Source organism: Ixodes scapularis, unplaced genomic scaffold (assembly GCF_016920785.2).
Source record: "Ixodes scapularis isolate PalLabHiFi unplaced genomic scaffold, ASM1692078v2 PGA_scaffold1__304_contigs__length_218370807, whole genome shotgun sequence".
NCBI lineage: Eukaryota > Metazoa > Arthropoda > Arachnida > Ixodida > Ixodidae > Ixodes > Ixodes scapularis.
This window is the reverse complement of record NW_024609846.1, coordinates 208,969,597-208,994,492: the sequence shown is the minus strand read 5'-3', so window position 1 is coordinate 208,994,492 and position 24,896 is coordinate 208,969,597.

Genomic DNA, 24,896 nt, shown 5'->3' with positions numbered 1-24,896 from the left:
AGCCTCTTTTATGTATCAATATCATCTGTTGGGCTAGTTGGTTAGACATGATCAGATAAAATTAGCGCAAACGACAAGAGAAGAAAAGAAAGGTAGGACAGGACAGAGCGCTACTCACAACTGACGTTTTAATAGAAAAAGACAAGAAGGAAGTGAAGCATTTTAACAATAAAAGGAACCCAACAAAAATACGACCGCGCTCTAGGTTATCTTGATAAAAGAAGAAGAAAAATGCCAGAATCGTGACTACCTTGGGTTGCTGTACTAAAGAAAGAAGAAATAAGAAAAAATCTCAGAAAATAAGCGAGAACGTTCAGATGTTGAACACTTCGTCGGACCTAATGTGAAACACAAGTTAAATTTCTATCTTAATGTGCACTACACACTTCTTGCGGCGTATGGATCATATCACTGGTGGAGTTCAAGATAGTGTAGTTCTTTTGGTGAAAGGGTCACCAAAGGGGCGCTGATGCAGGTGTTCCCGCGCATGATGATGGTTTGCGCATCAGTTCTCTAGCTCGTTTTTTGCCGTAACGCCTCAGCACTTTTGTGTTGTTCAACAAAGGCGAGTAGTGACAGTCTTGTACATGCAAGGGCGAGGTGTCCTGCTGGTGACGACTTTAGTGCAAGAGCTTGTTCTCTAAGACGAACATTAACACATCGCCCTGTCTGTCCCACATATACTTTTCCGCATGTTAATGGTATCTCATAGATTACACCACAGCTGCAGTCCACGTATTTGTGTCGATGTTTTTCTCCACATTGTGCATGTAGTATCTGCGTGTTGTTGATCTTCGGACAGAGCTTCTTCAACTTATCCGGTGCAGATAGCACGATTTCAACATGGAACTTGGAGGCCACCTTTTTTAAGTTCTGTACACTGTAAAATATATTCGCCCCAGTTTACAGCAAATGTTAGCGGTTCAATATTGCCGGTGTGATATCTCATTATCTAGAAACTGGAGCGCCTGTAAAAACAAGATATATCTTTCGTACAATGACAGAACGTCTATAGCTTACATTACGGTTAGTTATCCGTTTTCCCTGATTTTACAGCAAACCTTGCCGGTTTAATATTGCCGGTGCTATGTTCCGTTACCTTGAAACTGGAACGTCTGTAGAAACAAGGCATATATTTCATAAAATAACTAAACGTCTGTAGCCCACATTACGGACAGCTATCCGTAGGAAATATGAAAGCTGTCCGCACTAAATAACAGAGCACTATGCCTTTCTGCCTTGCGAGCCATCCGCAAAACCTGCACCTCCGATACATCAAGTAATTACCCTGGCAGAGCTTGAGCTCTGCCAGGGGGGTCACTTGATGTGTCGGGCGTGCAGGATAGGTGCACATGGCTCGTTGCATTGGCCTTCTATAAGACAGAAACATATAATGCTTCATTATTTAAGGGTGACAGCTTCCATGTCCAAGCAAGACGGAGTCACATGAAGCTTTGGGGTACACGATTTGTATGAACACATCATAGCTCCGTCATTCTATATAAGAAGTTTTCTAATTTTTCATCCTTAGACAAAAAATATAATAGTTAATGTTTCGCAGAAGAAAACAGAGCACATAACTTATCCTATGCATTGCCAGGATTTTGTTTGTGTGAGATCAGCTCTTCTTATATAGATGAAAGCTGAACACACGAACCAATTAAAACATTTCGCCACAGTACCTTTATTGGAAGAAGGCACGCCTTGGCTTTAAGTTTGGAGAAATTTGACATCATACTTGTCCTTGCGCTGGCCCTCTAGATGCCCCTCCATGCTTGTGCTTATAGTTGTCGTTCAATTGAAGACGTCTTCGATATCTTCATGGTGCGTGTAAGGGCAGCTTGAAATAAAGAGCAGAAGAGGATCTGAAATTAATACACAATCAAAACAAATTGTACATGACATATAAAACAAACCTTGCATAAATTGAACCGAAGTTAAAATTTGCATTGATTTGAATAACTAATCATACAAGTGCTTATGAAAAAAATAAACGACCAAATTTAATTTGCATAACCCTTTGGCGGTGTTAAGCACATTTAATTCAGCCACATCTCCTCTAGTGTATACAGTAGGCTCGCGATAATTAAAACTCGGGTATTTCATGCTCCTGGTTAATTCAAACAAATTTAAAAATTTGGGTTGTCTCACTATGTTTTCAATGTATTCATAAGCCGCTTAATCTGAACGCAGTTGTCGTGTAGTTCATAATTTTTGTTCCCTCGGCCTCGTTGAGCACGCTTCTTTCCGAGCACCGGTGCACTGCGGAAAAGCAACACCCGCGGAGCTCGCTTTCGCTGGTGTTGCTTTCGCAGTGCATCGGTGCTCCGTAAGAAGCGCGCTCAACAGGGCTAAAGCGGAGCAGAGCCGTATGTAGAGAGCTTTGAGAAGAGCTTTGTCAATGAAAGGAGCAGGCAGACCCAGGGCGAGCACCAGACGCAGACAGAGTGTTTGACATGCTCTATTGGCCAACCAGAAGCAGAAATTAATCCCCTAGCGGTGGTAGCCAGAAATGGTTTTAATAAGCGCGTAAGAGTTAAATGTAGTAACTCTTCATAGTTGAAAATATGGTACGCGCGATGTTTCGATTATGATCATGCAAACATTTGTAAGAACCAAATGTGCCGCTCTAAATGTTTCGCACGCACGGAGTCTGACCCTCTGGACGGCATATTCCCGGCCCTCGGTGGCTGGCATACAGATTACGCCAATCGTTTTGCTAGTCGCGCATGGCTTTTATATTTTCTATATCTTTAAATATCTTCCAACATGATTTTGCATGACCTTGGTCAAGACATCATGTGCACCATATTGTCAGTCACCGAGAGTTACTCCAACGCACTTATTCACTTTGTTTCTCGAGGCCACCACCGCCAGGGTATTATTCGCGTCTTCTGGTTGGCCACATAGAATTTGTGAAACGCCCTGGAACGCGTCCTGCCCACTTTCGGCCAATGGTGCCTCATCATTTGCCTCCTACACTTCCCAATGAATGGATAACCTTTCTCTTTGTACGGCTCTGGAGCAGAGGATACATGTGCGACAAAAAAAAATTGACCGCTTCTCCACGTGGTGAATGATGTTGATTGGGGCGAAGCTCAGGTGGTGCTTGTCTGCGTAGACGCTGAGCCGCAGCATGTTTTCGTTCGTTTTCATCCATATCAGAAAGAGAATGTGTGGGTGTGGTATGGAACGTGGTTTTATACGCAGTTGAGCATTTGACCGCAGCGCCCTCTCGTCTATAAACGTTGAGCCAATGCATGCAAAGTTTAGCGCGATTATATACGCAAAAAAATTGACCGCATCTCCACGTGGTGAATGATGTTGATTGGGGCGAAGCTCAGGTGGTGCTTGTCTGCGTAGACGCTGAGCCGCAGCATGCCGATCCTTTCGTTCGTTTTGGTCAAAGTGCGTGGGGTTATGGCATGGTGAGTGGACAACTGCTCCAGTTGTTTTTGAGAATGCTCAATGGTCGCGGACGCCATCAAAGTACCTAGGTTTTCCTCTGGAACATTACCGTGAGCCCACAGATTAATTACTGGCGAGAAGAAATAGCTAAACTCAAGTCCAATGCCGAGAGGCGGGTAAGGAGAGATTTATCCATTTTCGCGAGAGCGACTGTGTGCAATGTGTTTCTTCTGTCCAAACTGTGGTATGTCCTCCAAGTGCTGCAGTGTTCGAGAATCAACATTCAGCGGATACACCGTGTATTTGCAGTGTTTATTTGGGCGTCCCAATGGGAGCGAACTCGCCGTACCAACCTTTTTTTTTAAGCCCAAAGCGGGGGGTGTCGGACTGTGCCACGTATTTGTTCGACAACTAGTCTCACGCTTTATGTTTATCCGTGATCAGCGTGATCCCTTTCTTCGAACCGTTATTCAGACAAGGCTGTTTGACGTTGTACCGGGATTTGTTGTTTCGTCCTGCCGGGCACGGTGTGGACCGCTGTCGGGTTTTTTGAGCGATGTTGTATCTGCCGGCCGTTTTCTGTTAGTTCGTTTTAGAGCGCAGCTCTGAGGCGCCTGTTTCCGGCTTGAGCGGCGTCGGCGTCGCCGTCGGCGTAACCGCGCTTTGCATGCAACTGAGGTTATATGCAACCCGCGTTGCATGCAACCCGCCGGCGTCAACGTAGCCGCGTGTTGTATGCAACCAGGGTGCATTTAGGCCAAGTTGCATGCAACCCGCGTTGCATGTAACCCGCCGGAGTCGCCGGGTTGCATGCAACCAGGCGACTCCGGTCACGTGATTTCGGGGCGTCACGTGACCCCCCTAGGTCACGTGACGCCCCGAGGTCGTCATGTGACCCCCGAGGTCACGTGACCCCTCCCCCCCCCCCGAGGTCACGTGACCCCTCCCCCCCCCCCCCCCCCGAGGTCACATGACCCGCCCTCAGTAGCCTTCCCCTCTCCTCCTCACGAGCTGCGCTCTAATTCGGCGTTACAGGGAGTTGTAAACGGCTTTCATTTTCTTTCTATGAACTATTTGTCTGGTGTATAACGCAAAAATTTGACGCGTGACCTAGTGGCTATGTTGTTGCCCATGCCAACGTATAGGTCCATAGGCCCTGGGTCCCCGCGAGATGATGTGTTACAGCGAGTCAAAAACGCCATGGTACCAGCAGCGGTTAAAACTTTTTTTTTTTAATTACACAGCGAAACGTGGCCAGTAAAGACTTTTCTGGAGACAAAAGGCATGAACCTCTACTGGTCGGTAAATTGTATTTTGTGCAAACAACCGGAGAGCATTAAGCATGCCTTTTTGGGCTGCTGGGATGCTCTTCTTTTCTGGGACGTGCTTCAGCGCACGATAAAGAAAGAGCTCCCGCTGTCACCTCAAAGAATCCGGTTCTTAATAGAGCGTGAACCTGTGCTCTACGACATAATCATGCTCCTGGGGCTCCGCGGCATATGGATCAGCAGAATAGCGGTGCGGCATGCTGATGTTGACGCACGCAACCTCCTAGAGTACTTCATTGAAACTATCCAATGGTTAAGAAAATGTTACAAAAAGATAAATACTGATGTGGGTGGTTACCAGTTCCGGACGATTTGGCCGCGCCCAAAACTTTTTAAATTAACCATCACAACGACCTTCAGCCAAGCCTGGCTGATAGGCTTTTAACCCCTTCATGTTAAGCAATTTCTGAAAGTTGCAGTTGTCGGGACACCTTATTTTTATCAATATGTGTATCATATGTAACCTGGCAATAAAAAAAAAAAAATGGAGTGTAACGTAGTGGTTAAGACATCTGCCTCGTAAGCAAGCAGTCCTGAGTTCGAACCCCCGTGCACACGTACGTTTTTTTTTGTTTTTTTTTTTTGTTTTTTTTTAAGTGGGTTGATTTCGGGGGAGTGCAATCGATGTGAGCACGGACGCAAACAAGGCTAGACCCCAAGTAGCTTCGCCCCTAAAAAACTATAAGTTGTTCGATCCCGCTGGACACGTTACGACGTTGGCGGGTTTACGATGGCCAGTGTGGCCACTTTTATTTCAACACAAAACGACAACGAGTCTACCGTAATTTACATTACAAAACTCCCAAAATTCAAAGCCATACTTTAGTCCCCAGTCTGAAGAGCCGAATCTCTTTGATCTCAAAAGCCGAATCTCCGAGAATCCTCTCGGCAGCCCTTTTCTAGACTCGTAGGGGCCTCCTTTCCCTCGAGAGACAGACCAATCACTTCAAATATGCCCATTGTAACGTGGTACACTCTTACCCAATGATCAGCGAGCTGTCAACGTGACCCCCCTCCGACACCTCAACGGTCAAACCCAAATTCTTTCTAGAGTCACTACATGCTTTGCTCAACACCTGTCTGGCGCCACCCAGTCAAGTTATTGGGTCGATTAAAAGCGAAGTTTCTACACTAAGCGGCGAAATACACCGGACACAAGCGCACCCGCTTAAAAGCCACAAGTGCGGACAGAAGTACCCCTGCCCGAGACACCGGTGTTTCGGCGGCCCAAACTGAAACCCGATCCGTTTGTTAACGACCGGGGTCCGACTCTTCTTTGCCGAGCCCCGCGGCTACTCGAGGCCCCACGCGCGCGGGGGCGGAAGACGATTTTGCATTCATGCTCCCCCGCGAGCGAATAGCAAATGCCCAAAAATGGCGACACAAACGTAGGCAGATAAAAAAACAATGCCGACGTAACTATAAAAAGATAAACTTTTCTAAAACAAATCTTACTTATTACAAACAAGATACTTCGTTACTTAACGGTCCTGCTCATCCATTTCGGATTATCGTCAAAACCGAGCTGGTGCTAAGAACAGGTATAGATTCCGGGTGCATCAACGCCAATTTCGACAGAAGTCGCGTCCCTAGCCACACGCCGTCTTTGTGCAGGGGATGCAGGGACAGTCAGAGCAAAGTGCCCCTTTCCAGCGAAATCTAGCGGCATCCTTACTCGAAAAACCCGCGTGATCGCGGGACGCCCGCCGTCTCATTGCTGTCGCACTATCGCTGTCTCTCTCCATCGCCGTCACCCTCCCACAACATTGTCATCTAGGGCAAAACGCGCAATCGCCCCCCCCCCCCCCCCCCCCCAACCCTCCTTTATTGCTGCCACCCATGCAGCAGCAGCTTCGAAACCGCGGTGCGCCGCCGCTGCTTTGGGGTTCCAGTGGCGGATTTAAGGGGGGGGGGCGACGGAGTGGGCCGCCCCCCTTCTCGGAGGGCAATTTGACATGGGTGGACCCGCCGGTGCACAAGAAAGATTGGGAGAATAGTATCCTTACAACTTTTCCGCCCCCCCCCCCCCCCCGCCCCCCTAAAACGGAGTTCTGGATCCACCCCTGTGGGTTTCCGGAAGGTCCTCCGGCGCGTCTACAACCTATTCCGTCAAATTGCGTGCAGGACTTCTCTGCTCACATTTCCGTACATCCCGTCTCGTCGTCGTCGTCTCTGACGTCCGTCAATCCACCACCGGGAACGGAACGTGCGTCGATCTCGTATTTGCGTTAAGTAAAGTGCCGTTCACACTCTTGTGACCGTGTAAGACCAAGAGCGACCAGACCGGTTTTTAAGCCTTTTGCGACTTCTTGGGACCGGATGCGATGCTGCCGAGCTGGTCCTAAGAGATTGCAAGAGGCTTAAAGACCGGTCTGGTCTCTCTCGGTCTTACTGGGTCGCAAGAGTGTGAATGGGCCTTAAATGACCAAACCCACTTTACGAGAGTATTTCAAGCAAAAAGCACGTCTTAGTGTCATTGTTCTGACCAAAAGCATATCTTGTAAGAAGATTCCGCAAAAGCGCACATTTTCTAAATCACATCTCGAAATTATTCTTCTAAAAGGTGAGATCCTAATGCAAACATTCCTAAAGCACATATTTTTATAACGTGAACGTCTCCGCTATCAACCGCAGTACACATTGAGTAACAGTTTGCATTTTTTTTTTCCTTTTTTTTAGTTTTGAAGGTGATATTTAATATAGCGAAACACAGATATGATGACCTAAAAGAAAAGTAACTTTCACAATCCTCCACAGCATTCGGTAACATGTCTGCATGGCATGTGTGCTGTGTAGTACACTAAGAAAAAGTATTTTAAATACTTTACGTGTTTAAACCTGAGCGCGGTGGAAGAAATGCGTTTAGGTGTTGACTCTCAGTCCGACGCGGCGGCCACATTATGTTCGGGCACTGAGCGCGCTTTACTCGCACGGGGATAGATGGCGCCCAACTATGGGGTTGGGCCTCTCCCAAACCGTGTTCCTTCCATCACTGCTCCAGGCGAGCGTCATTGGACAGAGCTTTAAACGAACACACTCGTTCTGCACAGCTCCAGTACCCCGAATTGTTGTTGGGAACGGAGCACTTCTTTTCCATCCTTATAGCATGGCTTCTTCTGCGGTCTAAGGCCCACCTTCGTGCACGATGCTGGCACCTGCGATCGACACAGCAAAACACGCGACGCAGCCACTAGCTGCACACCACCACCACTCCACCACATCGCGAAAAAGGCGAGCACGCTACGCCGCCGACACCGTGGCCGCCGAGGAAGGACTAGGGAGTCTCTAGTTGGAGGGGGGGGGGGGGGGGGGGGGGGCGGGAGAGAGAGAGAGGGAGGGAGGGAGGGGGCGACTGCTAGATCGGGGATCACAAGATATGGGCTCCATAATTGCTCAATTTTGCTGGGAGTCTACGAGGCAAAGGGTCGTTTTATTTGCCAACTCAGGTCATAAGAACCCATTGATGTGCTTGAATAATTTGCGCAAGGTATAAATGATTACTTTTCTATAGCCTCCACTTTTGTTCCGATAGGTTAAATATTTGTCTAACGCGAAAAATGGTAAATTACACCATCTTGAACGTTGCTGCCTATCTGGCAACCCTGCTTTCTCCTCTCGACGTTTGCAATTCGAGGAGCGAGAAGGAAGCGATAAATGCTACGTCAATGCGTTCGTTGCTTGCAATGGGAGTCGAGTGGAGGAAAGGCGCATGGGGCTACAGAGCGGGCGTCTGCTCTCGTGCAGGCAACATGCGCGCATATTCTTTCCCAATCCTCTCCCTCAGACGCCGTTATTAAATTGAAAACGCTCTCCAGGATTTGAGTTGCGCCCACTTCACGGTAGAAGAAACACGTTTAGGCGATGACTCTTTGTCCGACACGGCGGTCACATTATATTCGGCGCACGGAGCACGCTTCACTCGCTCGGGGATAGATGGCGCCAAAGTATCGGGGCCTTAGGGTCCCTTCCAAACCGACCGCTCCGGTTGTTTCTCCCAGTGGTGGCCACGCATTCTCTTGCTTACCGCTCCTTGTTGTATCTCACCGCCGCCACGCCGCCACCAAGTCCCCAGAGTCCGTAAATCTGTGACCTCTTCCTTCTTCTTCGGGTTAAGGCTCCCCTTCGTGCACGATGGTGGCACCTGTGATCGACCCAGCACCAAAGCAAAACACGAGGCCAGCCACTGGCCCCACACCACCACCAGACCGCAAAAAAGGCGAGCACGCTACGCCGCCGACACCGTGGCCGCCGACAAGGGACCGCATACCGCAGCGCCCTCCGCTGCGGCGCGGAACTAACTACTTCTGGTTCGAAGCTAGCTTCGAACAGAAGATGTTCGCTCGCTCCCCGCGGGAAGAGCGGCCAGAGTGAGCACCTAAATTTGTTTCTTCCACCGTGGCCCACCCTGACTTGAGGCTCCCTAGGAGGGACCCCATACCGCAGCGCCCTCCGCGGCGGCGCGGAACTATCTACTCCTGGTTCGAGGCTAGCTCCGAGCACGAGATGTTCGCTCGCTCTCCGCAGGAAGAGCTGCGACTGGCATCGCCTAAATATGTTTCTTTCAGTGGCGTACTCTGTATCCGAAGTCCTGTTGGCTGGGCACTGCCCGTATAAGGAGATCGCACAAATACAGCCGTTTAAATATTTTACTGAGCATTCTCGTCAATGGAGAAAACAGAGTAGGTCGGAGATGGTGGTCAGACAATACTGCTATAAGAAAATATAATTTTCTCTTCAGAACAGGCCGAGTGCTTACTAATTACTGCGAGGCCAATATAAAAACCCTGCACAGCCAAAGCAGCCCATCGTCTCGTTAAAAAAAATTTCCTTTTTTAACTTTTGTTTTATTTGTTTTACGAGCTCAAACTAGCTTTGGTGCCGTAGAACACCTGAATACTATTCGCTGTTTTTTTTATGTTCGTAAAATCAGTAATATCTAAGTAATAAGAAAACTGCTCTTGTGGCCACGTAGAGAACATCGAGCTCCTAAAAACAAAATGTTAGAGATGTTGAAAACGAATGAACGAACGTGTTCATATTTTATATATATATATATATATATATATATATATATATATATGATAGCGCTGGCCAGCGTTTCGCCTTGTTCACTTTACCTTTTTACGCCATTCTACGCAAGAGTAATTAGCTTTTCGCCTTTGTTCATTTACGCTCGCATCTTTCTTGTATGTATATAAAGCAAACCTAATCCACCTTATTAAAATAAGGGTGATGCCTCTCGGCGAGATAACGTACTTTCAGGTGAGTGAATATACGCAAAATAAAAATGCAACTAAAAACTAAAAAAAAAAAAAAGGCTAACACAATCGTCGACAAATTTTCCTTCCCTTTACGCCATACATGGCATTAAAAAAAACAGGCAAGATTTTCCCGCTTGCTGACTTCACGTACGTTGTTCTCGAATCGCGCATAAAAAAGTGACTGTATTAATTTTGTCTCGCATTTATGTGGTTTGTTTTGTTTTTACTTCGAAGACGGATGTGTCAGTGGCAATCCTCCCATGTGTGCATTTCATTGCGTGTCCACCTCGCAAGAGTAGCCGCAAATAATTTAATGTCGACAACACGAGGCATATATTTGGATAAGCTAGGCTTTAGATTTTCCCGCGAGTTCGGCACTCTAATTAAATCGTAACGAGGCGGCGGGCATCCGCTGCGGAACCAATTTGGAAATTTGAATAACGATCGCTGCTTATTTACATAATGTCCGGCCATGACGCGCGAGTGGACGTTGGTTCTCCAGTGGGTCGGCTTTGATGCTGCTGACGCTTTGCTCGACTCCGTTGCTGTTCGGCGCTCTTTTCTCGCAGACGTTACGAAAACATGTTTTTATTATACTTGAATTGCATTTTAGAACACGTCTTTGAATAGGCTATGCTGTCCCTCAACATAAAAAATAAATCGGTATTTTCTTTTTCATTTCCAACTCAATTTACCTTTTTAACCTTTTTAAGCAGATTTATTTGAAAATACAAAATTTGTTCGTTTCAAAGAACTGTAGTGCACACCAGATAGCGCCCACTCTCGTCGATTTTCCTCATATTTGTACGCCTTTCAGATTGAGGTATTTGTTTATGAAATCGTATTTGTGAACTGGAATCTTTGCAACACGTCTTAGTGGTAGTTTTACCGTTAGCGAAATCTGCATGCCCCCACATGCTGTTCCTCCCTTCTACTGAAAGGAATTGAACGACTTTGATGCATGTTCGTCTCTTCCATTGAAAGACTTCGATGTATGAAATTTCTGTCCCGCGATTTTATCTTAAAACACTCTGCTCACAAAGATTTAAAAAAAAAAAAGAGATTGTTGGCGATTCAGTTACATATCAGCAGAAAGGCTCGTCGAGAAACAAGTTTCTCTCCGCCAGTTGTAGGGAAATGTCCTAATGGCCAAGTTTCACTTAACAGGTCGACGACGAACAATTCCTAGCCGACACAACGAAATATGGCTTCGTTTTCTCGAGTGGTTACGGGCAAGCGTTCAAATGATTGCTAACAAAGTGTCGGCCAACACTGCGAGCACTGTTGGACGGCATGAAGTGTCATACATGCACTGCCTTTCGCCCGCCTTTTTTTTTTTTTCTTTTTCATGAGCGCGCGCGTCGAAACATGAAATCATCCCGAGGGACTCGGCCTAGCGAGCGACTCGCTGACACCTCATCTGACAACGCTAAAGAACAATCAAGCAAAAGGAGAGAAAAAAAGCGGGCTTCGCTTTAATTACGCGACTCTCCTTGATGGAGGGCGCTCACCATGTTTGTTGTTCCTCTTCCCCTCGCCCGCACTCTTTAGCCCCCCTCCCTTTTTTGCCTCCTGCCTTTCGTTCCGTACTGTTGTTATTGCTGCCATCGTTTGTTGAACCATAGCGCGGTTAAACCATGCGACGAGAAGAAAAAGCAACGAGGGAGGGGGTAAAGCGAGAGGAAGGGTGGTGAAACCCCATAAAGAGAGAAAAAGCGAAGCTGCAATTAAGCTCCGCCAGGTGTGCTGCTGCTGCTGCTGCTGCCTGTGCTCCTTGTTGCCAAACTCCTTTATTTCCGTGGGGCCCCTCTTGTTTCTGTTTCTTGGCGTCTCTGTATTGCGCGCGTCGCTTGCGCCGGCGCGTTGATGTGCTGCAAATGGGCTCTCCTTCGTTCGCTTCTTTCGCGTGCCGGGTCGAGGTGTCTGAGGAAAGAAGCAACAAAATGAATGGAAGAAAGAAAAAAAAAAGAGGCGTGAGGCCGTATTTATTGTCTGCTAATCTCGCTGGAGCTCGCAGGGGGTATTGCGCGTGCCAAGTCGACACTGCGTCACTACTGATACTGAGGAGGGCATGGCTTCTCTGCGCCGTCGATCTCGATTTTGCTCGAGCGCGATCGGCGAACCGTGCTGTTGGCCCGCATTACTTTTTTTTTTTTTTTTTACGGTGTTTGTTAGCGTGATTTGTGTTTACGGCTGCGTGCAAGTGGCCGCGTTTACGCGTTTTTTTTTTCTTCTTTCTGTTCTCGTCGTTAATTGCACACTCAAAGTGTCACAGCGCACACGTGTGAAACAACCACTCTTTCTCTCGTAGACGCATAGACACAGGCACCTCTGAAGTTTGGCTGAACACATGATAACTAGGATGGTGTGCAGTTTGTCTTCATAGCAAAAGCTCTGGGGTCAGGGGGCGTAATCATTAGTCCGACGTGAAAAAACTCCATCTGCTTTGAAACCATCAACGCACAGACGGCGGCGGAAACCGATCTCCGTCTCGGCGGTTTGTCTATCAGACACAACCCGTGCCATCGCTGGCATTGACAGGTCGACGACATGACAGGTTTTATTCGTAGAATGCGACGGGGTTTCTATAATGCTAGAAACAGCAAGACACAGAGCAGCTCGTAACCCTGCGTGTCGCATTCATGGAGAGTGTCACAAGCTTTTCGCAACTCCAGAGGAGGCGACGCCACCCCGCGTAAAAGATGTGAAGGGGGAGAAACGAGGAGCTGCCGCCCATCCAAGCTTGCAGCGAAAACTGGAGCGGCCTAGCGGTCGAACTGGGAAACAAAGAAAAGGAGAATGAATTCTCGTCGTGGGAGTTGCGAATAGGACGAGTCGTCCCCGAACTTCCCCAAGCTCCGAGTGTCTGCCAAGACCGGCAGTTTTTCGGTCAGGGGTTGTCCACATTGTACACGACAAAAATCGTGTTCAGTGTGGACAGTTTTTCACTCGTTGAGAGGTAAATCGTGCATCCGCCCCCCCGAGCGCATCTTGTCAAGTGAAAGCCACGTATACCCCGGAGGAAACCACCTAGGAATGTCCCGGAGGAGTGGAAAAGACGTTCGACGATACCCGGAGGATTCATCAGGTGTTTCGGCTAGACTTAACTGCGTATAGAAACGGATACAAAATTTAAAAAAGAAAAAAAATCGGAGTCTTTATTTCCCCGATATTAAAATTAAAAGCAAGAAACGTAAATTTGCAAATTGCTGTCGCGCTGCACCCTCACCGTGAATGTTTCACATTTCGCACTCAAGATGAAATTTGTCAGCTGGATCAAGGGCTGCGATCACGGTGCGAGTATTTCACAGTGAAGCCTTTGAATTTTGCAGATGAGGACTCTTGCATATGGGCCATTGTGTGTGGACAGGAGTCAGCGGCAACAGATGGGGAGATCACATACACAAGATGTGGGCTACGTAGGAAAAGCCAACAAATTCACTCGTTAAAATTTGAGGTGATTGCTGTCTGCGAAGACGTAAAAGAAACCAATTTTGAAGCCCGAATCAGTGTTAATTTTGCTATTTCCCGCGCCTAGTGTTTTTTTTTGTTTTTTTTTTTTGCGTGCCCAAATGATTGCAATTATGACATTCAGATTTTTACCCGACATCTTATTATAAACACGAAGACTTCGAATCCTTTTTTTTTTTCTCTTAAGTTTGGCCAGAGCGCTGGCTCAGAAGCTCTTATATGAAGTTTGAACCCAAAAACCGTAGTTACACAGCCGCTACATTGGCAGGACCCGTCAAACACTCATCGGAATACTGAGGTCCTGAATTTTATGTCTGCTAAATGTGCCACCCACGAACGCAGGATTAACACAGAGGTTCGGGCGAGTTGGTTGCTCATGATACAGGGGGGAACAGCGCACCCGCAAAACAGTCCCTCGAGTCAACGCTCATTGTGTGTGCGTTAACTCGAATGACTGTTTTGCGGTTGTGCTGTTCCCCCCTGTGGATCGCGTTACGACCTGTGCCTTTATTTTCTTCCGTGAATAAAACGCTCGCTTAGCACGTTTTCCAAAGGGACGAACTCGCGCGCAGCGAGCTCTGGAGATGTGAGCCGGTAGAAGATTGAGGATGAGTGAGCATAAAACTTGTCTATGGTATACTTGAGTAGTGACGCCGATCGGTTAGAGATGACGATTCAGGATATCGCAAAACGCGCTGTGACTTCAGAAACGACTATTCCCGCACTTCCCGACACGTGGCACGACCCTGCGCGACGTTCAATGGCGCTCTGTCGCGAACGCACGGCGGGGCATCTTAACGACGCAAATGGCGCCTCTGCGTCGTTGCAGCTTCTTTGGAGACCGTTTCCGCGCCGCGCCTCTGTCTCGAGTGCCTGTCTGTCTGTCGGTCGGCTGCTTCTGCCGGCGGGATTCGCATCTTGCGTGTCCACGCATAAATGTGTGCGCGCTACTCCGGCACGGGTTCTTATTGTTCAACCTGAAGAGCGGTAGTACGTGGTTGGAGGGGGGGGGGGGGGAACGCGGCGTCGTTCGCGCTCCATAAATAAGCGTGCCGGTCGGTGCATGCCTGCGAGCTGGCTTGCCGCTCCAATTGCACGCTAGACGTCGCCCGCCGCGAAGGGCCCGACAGGGAGTCTCTAATGATCTTCTCCGGTCCGAGGAATGTTCAACTGTCTTTTCTTGCGCCTCTTTTCGAAGCACAAAATGCGACGTCGTCATCCCTTTCCGTGAATTCATCTCTGTCTTGCGCCACTGGGATGGCAGGGTTTCGTTTTCGGTACCAGGCCGAAGTTCTGGAGTTCGAGTTTGTGATTGAACGATATTTCGTCCCTCTGGCTCTCTCTTGCTCCCCCCCCCCCCCCCTTTTCCCCCTCTCTCTCTCTCTCTCTCGCTCTCGGTATCAAGTTTCTTTAGCCGAGCATGCCGTTGAACCATATTCTTAGTTCGTTTCCAACTTCACCTAATAACCATAGAAACCGACGTCAGATGTCTGGGTCACCGGCGCGTGCGAGGATTTATAGGGTATGCGTTCAGCCCGAATCAGACATCGACGACTTGTCCCAGTTTGCGCATTCAGATCACGTTAGCCCCGAACCTTATTTTTAACGTTGATATCGAATGGGTTCGTCTAGCCACATACTGTTATACGGTATTTCGCCAATGTTAAAATAAATCGCAAGTTTTGGCGTGCGCCTGTGATTGCGTCTAAACTATGGGGTACGGACACGCGTTTGTTGCTTGCGTCTGTGCGGGATACCGCGATAGGTCCTGGTCAGCTGTTTTACACAATACCGCCGTTTCCAAACAACCATCTTTCATTCATCCAAAGTGTTACATCTTAAAAATCGCTATCCATCTGTGCTCCAAAACGGAGCAATGTGACGAACGCGTTTAACAATTTTTTTTCAACAATTTTGATTAAGGATTTTTTTTTTTTTTTTTAGAGCAAATACAGTTAAAATATACTGGAAAAAAACGCCGTTTTTTTTTTTTTTTTTTTTTTTTTATTTGACAATTTTAGGAAGCAGTCAGAAGATAACTTTAGACTTATCCGATTCCTTTTCCAAGAGAGAAGAAAAAAACTTGCTTGACTTTTGTAGACGGAGCAGGCTGCGGCAGCGCGAGGAGGCGTTCGCCGGGCCAAATGGCGGCCCGAATGAAGAATGCCACCTGTCCAGAAAACGTCTCGTTTCGCCATCACACCGACGCCAGCATGCAATTTCGCCCAACTTGGAAAATCCTGCAGTCGACCGCACCGGGATTTCTTTGTTTCCCTCGCTCTTCGGCAACACGCCTTACAAATGAAGGACCGCCGAGACTCCCCCCTTAAACACATATAGACAAAAACATACAAAAAAGAAGCGACCAGAGAACAAAAAAACAAAGAAAACACATACGTACGTAGAGACAAGTGTACGAACGAGGGTAGGAAAGGGAGGCTGTTCAAAGACGAAGAGTCGTGATTTGCTTGCGTGCACTTCGCATCAAACGTTTCCAATTGCGCACAAAACGAACCCCGGAGCGCGCGGGCCTGAGTGCTGGAAACTTTCGTGTTGGGGATGTGCAGGGGGATGCTGCGGGAACGACACCCTTTGGAGTTCATTCTTTTTTTCTTTTCATTCTTTACTTTTTTCTTTGCATTTGTTCGGGTCTCTTCTTTTTGTTCGTGCGAATATGCAGGTGAGAAGCGGGGAGAGAAACGGAACCTACATTGCTTTCTTTTTTTTATTAATATAATTTAAAACATCCCTCTCGTCTCCTTTTTTTTACGTTTTGTGTTTGCTGCATGGAAACCCCGCTCCGTTTGCGGGTTCAAACCGTGGGCTCTTGCGTTCGAGAGGATCCGCCGCCGTGTGGGTAGCGCCACTGTCTGCCGGGTCGGCTGGGGGTGCCGGTTTCGCGATTATCATTTCCGGCCGGAGTTGGTCGGTTTCGCTCCTGTCGCGCCATTCCGAGACATTTCCGCAGAGGAACGGCGACAAAGATGCTGCTGCGCCTGACAGTCGATTCTTTTTTCGCCGTATTTTCTGTTTCTTGTTTCCCCCTTCTTAGGGAAAGCGAGAGGACCAACTCTCGATTATTTGTCTTAAACACGCTTCTCTCGCGCAAAGGATCCTATGTGTCGTTCCATTTGGAAAATTGCGCCGTGCTTTTTTTTTTTTTATGTTACTTTTACTTCCGCGTTTTTTTCTTTTTTCTTTAGGGGTTTCTGGATGAACGCGTTTGGATGGAAACGAAATCACGATCCTGGAGTTTAAAGCTCGAGATGTCGTTTACTTTAGCAGCCGGTTTATTTCGTGCGAGCCACTCGAGAAAGGAAAATTCCCCTTTGTTTATATTTCGCGAGCGTTCCGGCCTTCGTTCATTGTCTCGTTTTGTATACTCCTTCGGCGCTAGTCTTATGCTACAAAGCGGGCAATTTCATTAATGGTGACTTCGTAATAAACACACTACATGACACTATTGCCCTCGCTTCTTTATCGGCCTACAGAAGATAGGGGGCGATAAAACGAGGAGGCGAAAAGGGGAATCGAAACACAATAAAGAGTTCTAGAATTTGAGTCCCCCGTGCAGTTCGGGTGTCGCGCTGCTCAGGCGCGAACTATATTAAAACTCTTTATTTAGGAGTTTTAAAATAACGCACCGAGACGCTTTGTGTATATCTAAAACAAGTCGTACCACCACCAGACCCAAACTGCGTTTTGGGTTTGGGTTGCGCTCTTTAGTTTTGGAAAATGGCGTGGGTAGTCGAACTCGAGCTAAAGCCCTTGTGTTGTTTTCGCGAGGCGCGAGAGGTCAGGAGGGGCTGAAGGCAAGACGAGTCGCGTTCGAGGCCGGAGCCGAGTGTGGAATGGCGGCTCCCAAGACGGCTGCGTCCTGCGTCAATGGCGTCCTCGCCGCCGCGATTTTCGGTTCAGGAGGTCACTGCACTCGGGAGGTACTTGCCACACACTTGTCACTTTGGTTGCCCCGTCAGCCTAAATACGAACAGAGCGGAGTGAACGTGATCATCATATCGACGATGAAAGACTGCGTACCTTGCAATACGTAACTCGTTGCTTGCATATGATTACATTTACCTTACGTTTATATTGCATTCACAAACAAGCTTTTACATAGAAGTGTAAATCCCTTTTAAAGGTGTAAATGAATGGCACATACCGAGAATGCATTTCCCTTTAAACGATGGCCCTGCAGATCTCACGAGCGGTTATTGTCGAATCATTTAACGAAGAACCATAAACAGGAAACGTCATGCCTCTGAAGGAGAGAAAGAAACAAAGAGAGAGAGAGAGAGAGGGGAAAAGGGTGAAGAGAGAAACAGAAGGAGACATGATATTAGAAGACACGAATGAGTATAGACGCTTTACACACGCACTAAATTACAGCCGCCATTGCTGACCTCCTATTGCCTTACCGAGATATCGAACCACTGAAAGGTCGTTGACGAGCCACCACAAATGCCAATGCTGAGGAGGAGAGAGTAGAATTTAAGATGTCAATAACCTGGCCAGCTATGGTAATGATGAAGTGAAGTAAACGGAATGACAGGAAACAAAAACTGAAGGCCGAGTATGGCGGCGCCCATGCACAGCTGCTCCAAATCGTCTATAAATGTATGAACTCAAAACAATATTCCTACCGTCAGTATTTACCTGGTGACGTAAGGGTCACGGGTCAACATGCGAAGTCGCTTCAGCAAAACGTGACAAACGTTTCGAACAGTGCGCCTTTTCCGTAGTTGCCTTTGCGCATGCGCAGTAATAGCAGACGCAGCTGTCCGTCATTTTTCTCCTTTTTTTTTGCGCTTTTGGCGTGGTGACGGCCGTTAGTAACACAGGCATGGAGGTAGGAAGAGCGCCATATCGGCTCAAGCCAGCCAAACGAGCGGATCCCAAGTGAAGCCAACAGTAGAAGCTGCGGTCTGTGGGAACGCCCCCAAGGATGACCAAACAGGCTGTTGGCGCCAAATCAGCTCTCCTTTCCGTCGAATAGCGTCTCTTGGTTTCGTTCGTTTGTGGTCATCGTTAGGGGCGTGTTTCTCCAAACCGGAAGTCTGCCCCGGCTTCACCTCTTGGGGCGTTATGTCGCCTCCGGAAGCTTCCCACCTCCATGAACATAAGATAGTACAAAACCTTAGCATAGCGTTACTGTAGGCTACCGCCAAGAGCAAAACTGCTATTGTGAGCTTCCGCAGCGACTTCGGAGCGAGCAATACGTTACTCGTTACTTTTCTAAAAAAAAAATAACTAAATAGGTTACTCGTTATCAAAACCAAAAGTAACTAGGTAGAGGTAACTCGTTACTAGTAACACGTTGTGTATATGTCTGAGCAATACCATTCCATATACTTTTTTTAAGTGTTCCGCCATCTTGACAATTGCGGCGCCGACGACGCCGTCTATCTGAATGGGCAATGGTGTGGGTGGAGTACTGGAACTGGGAGGTGTGCCGACCGCGTCGGCCTCATCCATACGAGTTGGGTGTCGTGTGGCCGCTCAATTCTGCCACAGGGGCCTGGGGTGGCGCTGCCAGTCACAGCGGGGCCAGGAGCCCGGCCTCGCCCCTCCCCCCCCCCCCCCCCCCCCCGAAATCTTCCATTTTGCACGGACCTCCTCTCCCCCTCTCCCTCCTACAGCATCTTGTCATGGGCGCCCCCCCCCCCCCCCCCCCCCCCCCCGAATCGAAATCCTGGCTATGTGCCTGCCCGTTTCGATCTGGATGAGCATCGTACCGGCGGGCGGTCGTGTATCACTACTTCGTGGTGTACGTTAAAGAACCCAGGCCAGCGCTTGTACCGCATTGGCTACATTGGTCATCTACAGCTGGGAGACTCGTCGCCCGTTGAGGGAAACCGAGTTCAGGGCTGTATAAACATACGCACAACCTAATTTATTTTTCTGCTCAGAAGGAATCGGGCGTAGCTATATTCAAGAATCGAAAGTCGCGCGTCGGCGATGCGGATGTGGGGATGTCGAGTCACGTGACGTGGCTCAGGCCGAGCGGTGGCGCCGCCTGTCCTCGATCGTCCCCGACGTGGCGCCCGGGGCCCGTCCGGGCCCGGACGGCTCCCTCGCCCTCGTCCCGAACTGGCGGCGGCGTCGTCGTCGTGCCCCGCCGGTTGCAGTAGCGAAGGGGTGCCCCGTACTGCTCGGGGGCCCGCCTCCGTTCGATCCTCCCATCTGGGCTGGCATCGGGCCAGCCGGGGACCGCCTCTGGAAGCAGCGACGCCGACTATCGCGATCGGTGCCGCCGATGGCCTCCTTGCCACACCGCTCTCCTCCGCGCATCGTCGCGCTGACACTACGGAGAGCCCGAAGAAGCCGCCTTCGAACAGCGAACGGCCGCCCAAATACCGCGAGGGGACACCCCAGTCACGGACCTGCCAAGTGAAGGGGACCTCATCCCTCGGGCGCACGATCTTCTTGACACCGGATATTGAAACATTAAGCCGGGGTTCACACTGCTTATGCATCGAACAAGAGACAGTCTGCATACAGATTCGAACGCGAGTCACCGCGAGATCCGTGCTTCCAATGCCGCATGGCAATGAGTTCAAGGAGAAACTCGGGCACGCGGCATTCGAACTACGGATAATGCGTTGACTCGTGTCGTCAGACTGTCTTTTGTATGATGTCTGAGCAGACCGACCCCGGCTTTGGCGAATGAACGGGCAACAGCAATGTCAAAAACAGCTAAATATGAAGTTTTACGAGTGGAAAATTGAATGCATGATTTTTTTCACTGCGTGCGAGCAACAGAAAGCGCTCTCTAAACGCACGGGAGTCGAGTGTGTTGGCGCACCGCAGCTCAAACCCCACGGGGCAAAAGCTGGCGCCGCAGAACCCAGAGCTTCTCGGTTAGATGTCGGCCCCTGCATGTTTCGATCTGGATAAGAATCGTACCGGCGTGCGATCGTTATCTCTATTGCGAGATGCATGTTAAAGGCCTCCAGTTACCAATCGTAGTGCACTGGCTAAATGTATCGCCTACAGCATGAACCAGTGTGGCCATACAAGAGCAAACTAACCTCAAGCTGTCGAAATATACTCGCTTCCATTATTTTAACGCAAAACGTTCTCTGGCTAGGTGTTCGGCATTTCGTGAAGTCCAGAAAAAAGCGTGGTCCCGAGCCACGACCCTGATTGGTTGACGACTCGAAGAGAAGGAGTGAGGTGCTCGACGCTGATTAGTTAGAGGAATACTGAACCAAAGGTTTTAGCTTCCGTAATGAGTGGCGCACGATCTTTCCACGAGCCCGCAACGAATCTGACGTCGTAGTCTTCCAGTCACGCTTAGGATGAGAGTGAACTGTCTGGGCTACGGGGAAAAGAAGAATCAAGACAGGCTTTTCATCTCCACAGGTGAAAGCTACGTGCTTGGTAGACCAATTAATGGCCTACATTTTGCACCAGACCCCACTGTAGAGATGAAAAACATATCTTGGTTTTCCTTTTTCCCGGAGCCCGCACATATCACTTAAGCGTGAATGGAGGACTGTGGAGGTGGCCCAGTGGGCTGGCGCACACCAGCTCGGAGCACGTGGAGCGAAAGCTCGCGCTGCAGAACCCAGGGACCCTGGGCTCAATTCCCACCCCTGCCCGTTTCGATCTGGATGAGCATCGTACCGGCGTGGGGTCGTGTATCACTATACTGCGTGGTGCTCGTTAAAGACCCCAGGCTAGCAGTCGTACTGCACTGGCTAGGTTGCTTATGGGTAACAATGTTGCCATGTTCTGGCAGACTAAACTCTTGCTTATAAAGAGCTAACGACTATTTCTCTCTCTTTTTTTTTTTTTTTTGTATCTTGGCGTTAATTTTGTTGCGTGTGCTCGCGCACACCGGCGGCTGAATGGCTGGTGGAAAGATCGTGCGCCCCTTATTATCGACACTGACATGTTTGGTTCAGCATCTTTTTAAAGGGAAGGTCATGTGACCAGAGGGGGGGGGCGGGGGGGGGGGGGGGGGGCCAGGAGGAGACCGACCACCTGTGCGTACTGAAGAAAAGGAGCTCGAAAGTATGGAATGCTCTGGGAGGTTACCAGGTTTACCAGATCGATTAACGGCAGTATCGCTTCAGGTTTAACGATACTCAGAGTATCGTTATACATTTGTGATGCTGGAACATTTCACGTATGCAACACAATTGCCTAGCAATTCGCCATATTTTTTTTCCCCCAGACGGTGCCGGACGAGCGGTTCAAGGCCAAAGATGGCTCTTCTATCGAATATGAGCATGTGTCACCGGAGGGCTTGCCTCTCCGAATAATCATTTCGGAAGCGCAAGCCCTCCGGTGAAAAGAGATCCGTCAGCGAAAACTCGGAATCGGTGAAATTCGCTGAACTCCATTAATTCTTGGGGCACAGCGCGTGCTCGGAGCATTGTCAGCCCTCGCGATGAACACCGGCGGCAGGAGCCGGCGTCAGAAGACGACCCTAGGAGGCGTCAAGTTATCGATCCAGACGCCACGTCGAAATACGGCACAATTGGACGCAATGCCATAACGCCCCTGATATGCTTCACGCTTGGCGTTTCTGCAACCGCAGTTGCGCAAACGAGCGAGGCACGTATACACGAGCGAGTGCTGAGAGCTCCGCCGCCGTTTGCTTTAGTGCCACTGAATAAGCTACGCTTCAGAGTAACGACACTTGGCCATATTGTGGCTTAAAATCATGGTTGCCGGTTATCTGAAGCTTTACCTGAAATCACAGGAAACGCTTTTGCGTCCTCCACAAATGTTTAAACAGGTCGCAACAAAGCAAAGCAATATTACATGAGCTTCCTAACGCCGAATATAATGCCGAGGAAGTCGCACTTTAGAATCATGACGATCGGCAGTTGCGTCTGCTCTGCACAAGCACCGAAATGGCGGCGCCCGCAACAATATCGGGGAACGCTGTGCCGATACTCTAAGCGCAGCTCATTTAGTGTCACTAATTTGCTTCAGAGAGCTGCTTATTTCAGTGCTGTCGCCGTAGTGCTGCCCCGTCATTTGCTCCCAAGGGCCGTACGAGCCACGGGCTTCATGCATACGGTCATTGGCACATATGACGCTACGTGTAGAACAAACACGTCGAGGTAACGCCCCCCTGGTGCGCTTGTCTTGTAAGTAGCGTTAAATGGTCCTATGCCGTGCGGCACTTGCGAGCAAATGGCGACTGAGCACTCGCTTGTGGTACGTGGCATTATCAGTAGCAGAAGCAGCAGTTCCTTGTCAGGGAGTTTTAGTAAATTGTTCCGATACCCCCAATAACGATACCCGATAACGATGCAAAACATGCTCAAAGTATCTAAGCATCGGAACGATGTACTAATATTTTCGTAACCTATATGAGACTTTGAAGCGTGTGTATATTCGAAAAAAAGTGTCGATTATACACCACAGATATGGTTTATCTCGCTTAGCGATAAATACAATGACAATACCACCCGAACAGCAAGGTTTTATACATGGCAGGTGTTCGATGTAGTTGATAATAGTGCTGACGATAATGCAGTCGCTATTCTCTTTGAATCAGGTGGTCCCGAAAGGAGTTCGAAGAGTTCAGTGCGGAAACTAGCACCATCGATGGTTGTGGCGTCCATGTATTAGATACCGTCTCCTGTGCGCGACAGAGGGAGTGTTCTGTATTCTCCCTAAGTAAGGTACTCGGCTTATACCATCAGCGAGTTTGAGGAGGTTTGCGCTGCTCGATTTGCTTCGGTATTTTCCGCAACGGTTTGCTCGCGGAGCCTTAAAGGAAGCAGACGCAAGGACAGAAAATATTACCTGGGATCATTGTCCCGGTCGCCCACTTTGATGAATATCAGTCATTATGACTGACAGGCACGTAGCCAGGGGGGCGGGGAGGGGGGGGGGCGGGGCATGGGGCCCGGGCCCCTCCCCCCCCCCCCCCCCCCCGAAAACTTCAATTTTGCTGGGTCCTCCTCTCCCCCTCCCCCTCATACAGCATTTTGTCATGGGCACCCCCCCCCCCTTTCCCCGAAACAAAATCCTGGCTGCGTGCCTGATGACTGAGCATCATTTAGCAAAACCGGGGAAAGCGTTTCTAGGTCTCTTTAATTCGCGATATATTTATTTGGCACGCAATGTCATTTTTAGTTCAAGTTCAACCAGAAATGCATTTAAATACAAATACAAAATAATCGGACAAAATTGGATTAAATTACAATTTCAGTTACGGATTTAAGAAAAAATATTTATATACAAGATACAAATACAACGAGCGCATTTGATCATCTTCAAATACTTTTTTCAGATACATTTTCTTTCAAAGATATCTTAGACTTGAATTTCACTCGGGTAAAAGAGATTGTGCCCGAACAATGAGTGGAGTTTATATATAGCATAAGAATCAAGTTTTTAGAAAGAAAGCTGCAGCTCCAACGATACAATTTGTTTGTCATAACTGCATAGGCGGTAATAGTGAAGTAAAGTTAACTACACACGATGTGTTCGGTGTAAGAATCATTTCAAAGGCTGAATTACTGCATCAAACCCTTTAAAAAAATGTTCGTTTATTTGACGTTTTTAAAAATTCAGTCCCTCAACCAAAAAGGCAATCATTGTACATACTCTTTCCATTATTTTCTTCAGTGCCCAAAATTGTATTTGGGGCCGTACTTGAAATACATGCTTTTGAAGTTGTCAAGTCTAAGTATTTAAAAACAGTTGACAAATACATCCCCCAATATGTAATTAAATGGGACTTACGAAGTACTTGAAGTATTTTAAATGCGTATTTCAAATACTTATATTTTAAATACTGCCCGTTAAAATTTGGTTTGGAGGCAATAAACTTCACGGGGGGTTATGATGTCAAGTCGTAGCGTAACTCGACACCGTGACTTTCAGTGACCTAACATCAGGCAACTTTGTCACGTGACGTGACACTACGTCATCACGCGCCACGGGGCGGACGCACAAAAAACCAACTCCCGTGGCTTCCCTTATAAGACATTCCACGCTTCAATAAAGAAGCTCTCGGGCAGCGAAGAACGGCCGAGGAGAACCCGTTGCCGCCGCCCGACTCTCCTCGGAAAACGACCGCAGGCTGGGCCCGTCGTGCCGCTCGCTGCCAGCGCCAACGCGCCATCTCCTCCTCATTCCCCGATTCGCAGAATGGGAATCGGTAATCCCCGGTTCCAGCGGAAGCGCTCCTATAAATGGATTAGGAGGATTACGCTAATTCCCTAATCCCAACATATATATTTTACGGCATCCACGACACACACACACGAGCGCGCGAGCGAGGTCGATTTCTCGTTTCTTTGTTTTTGTATTTCTGTTTACGTTTGTGTTGCTTTCAGATCCGTTCCCTCCGTTTCACTACCGTGCCGGTGGGCGTAGAAATGCTGGAACGGCCATCCGTCCTGCTTAGGGGTCCCGCACAGCAGTCGGCCATCGCGCGCTTGAGCACCTGCGC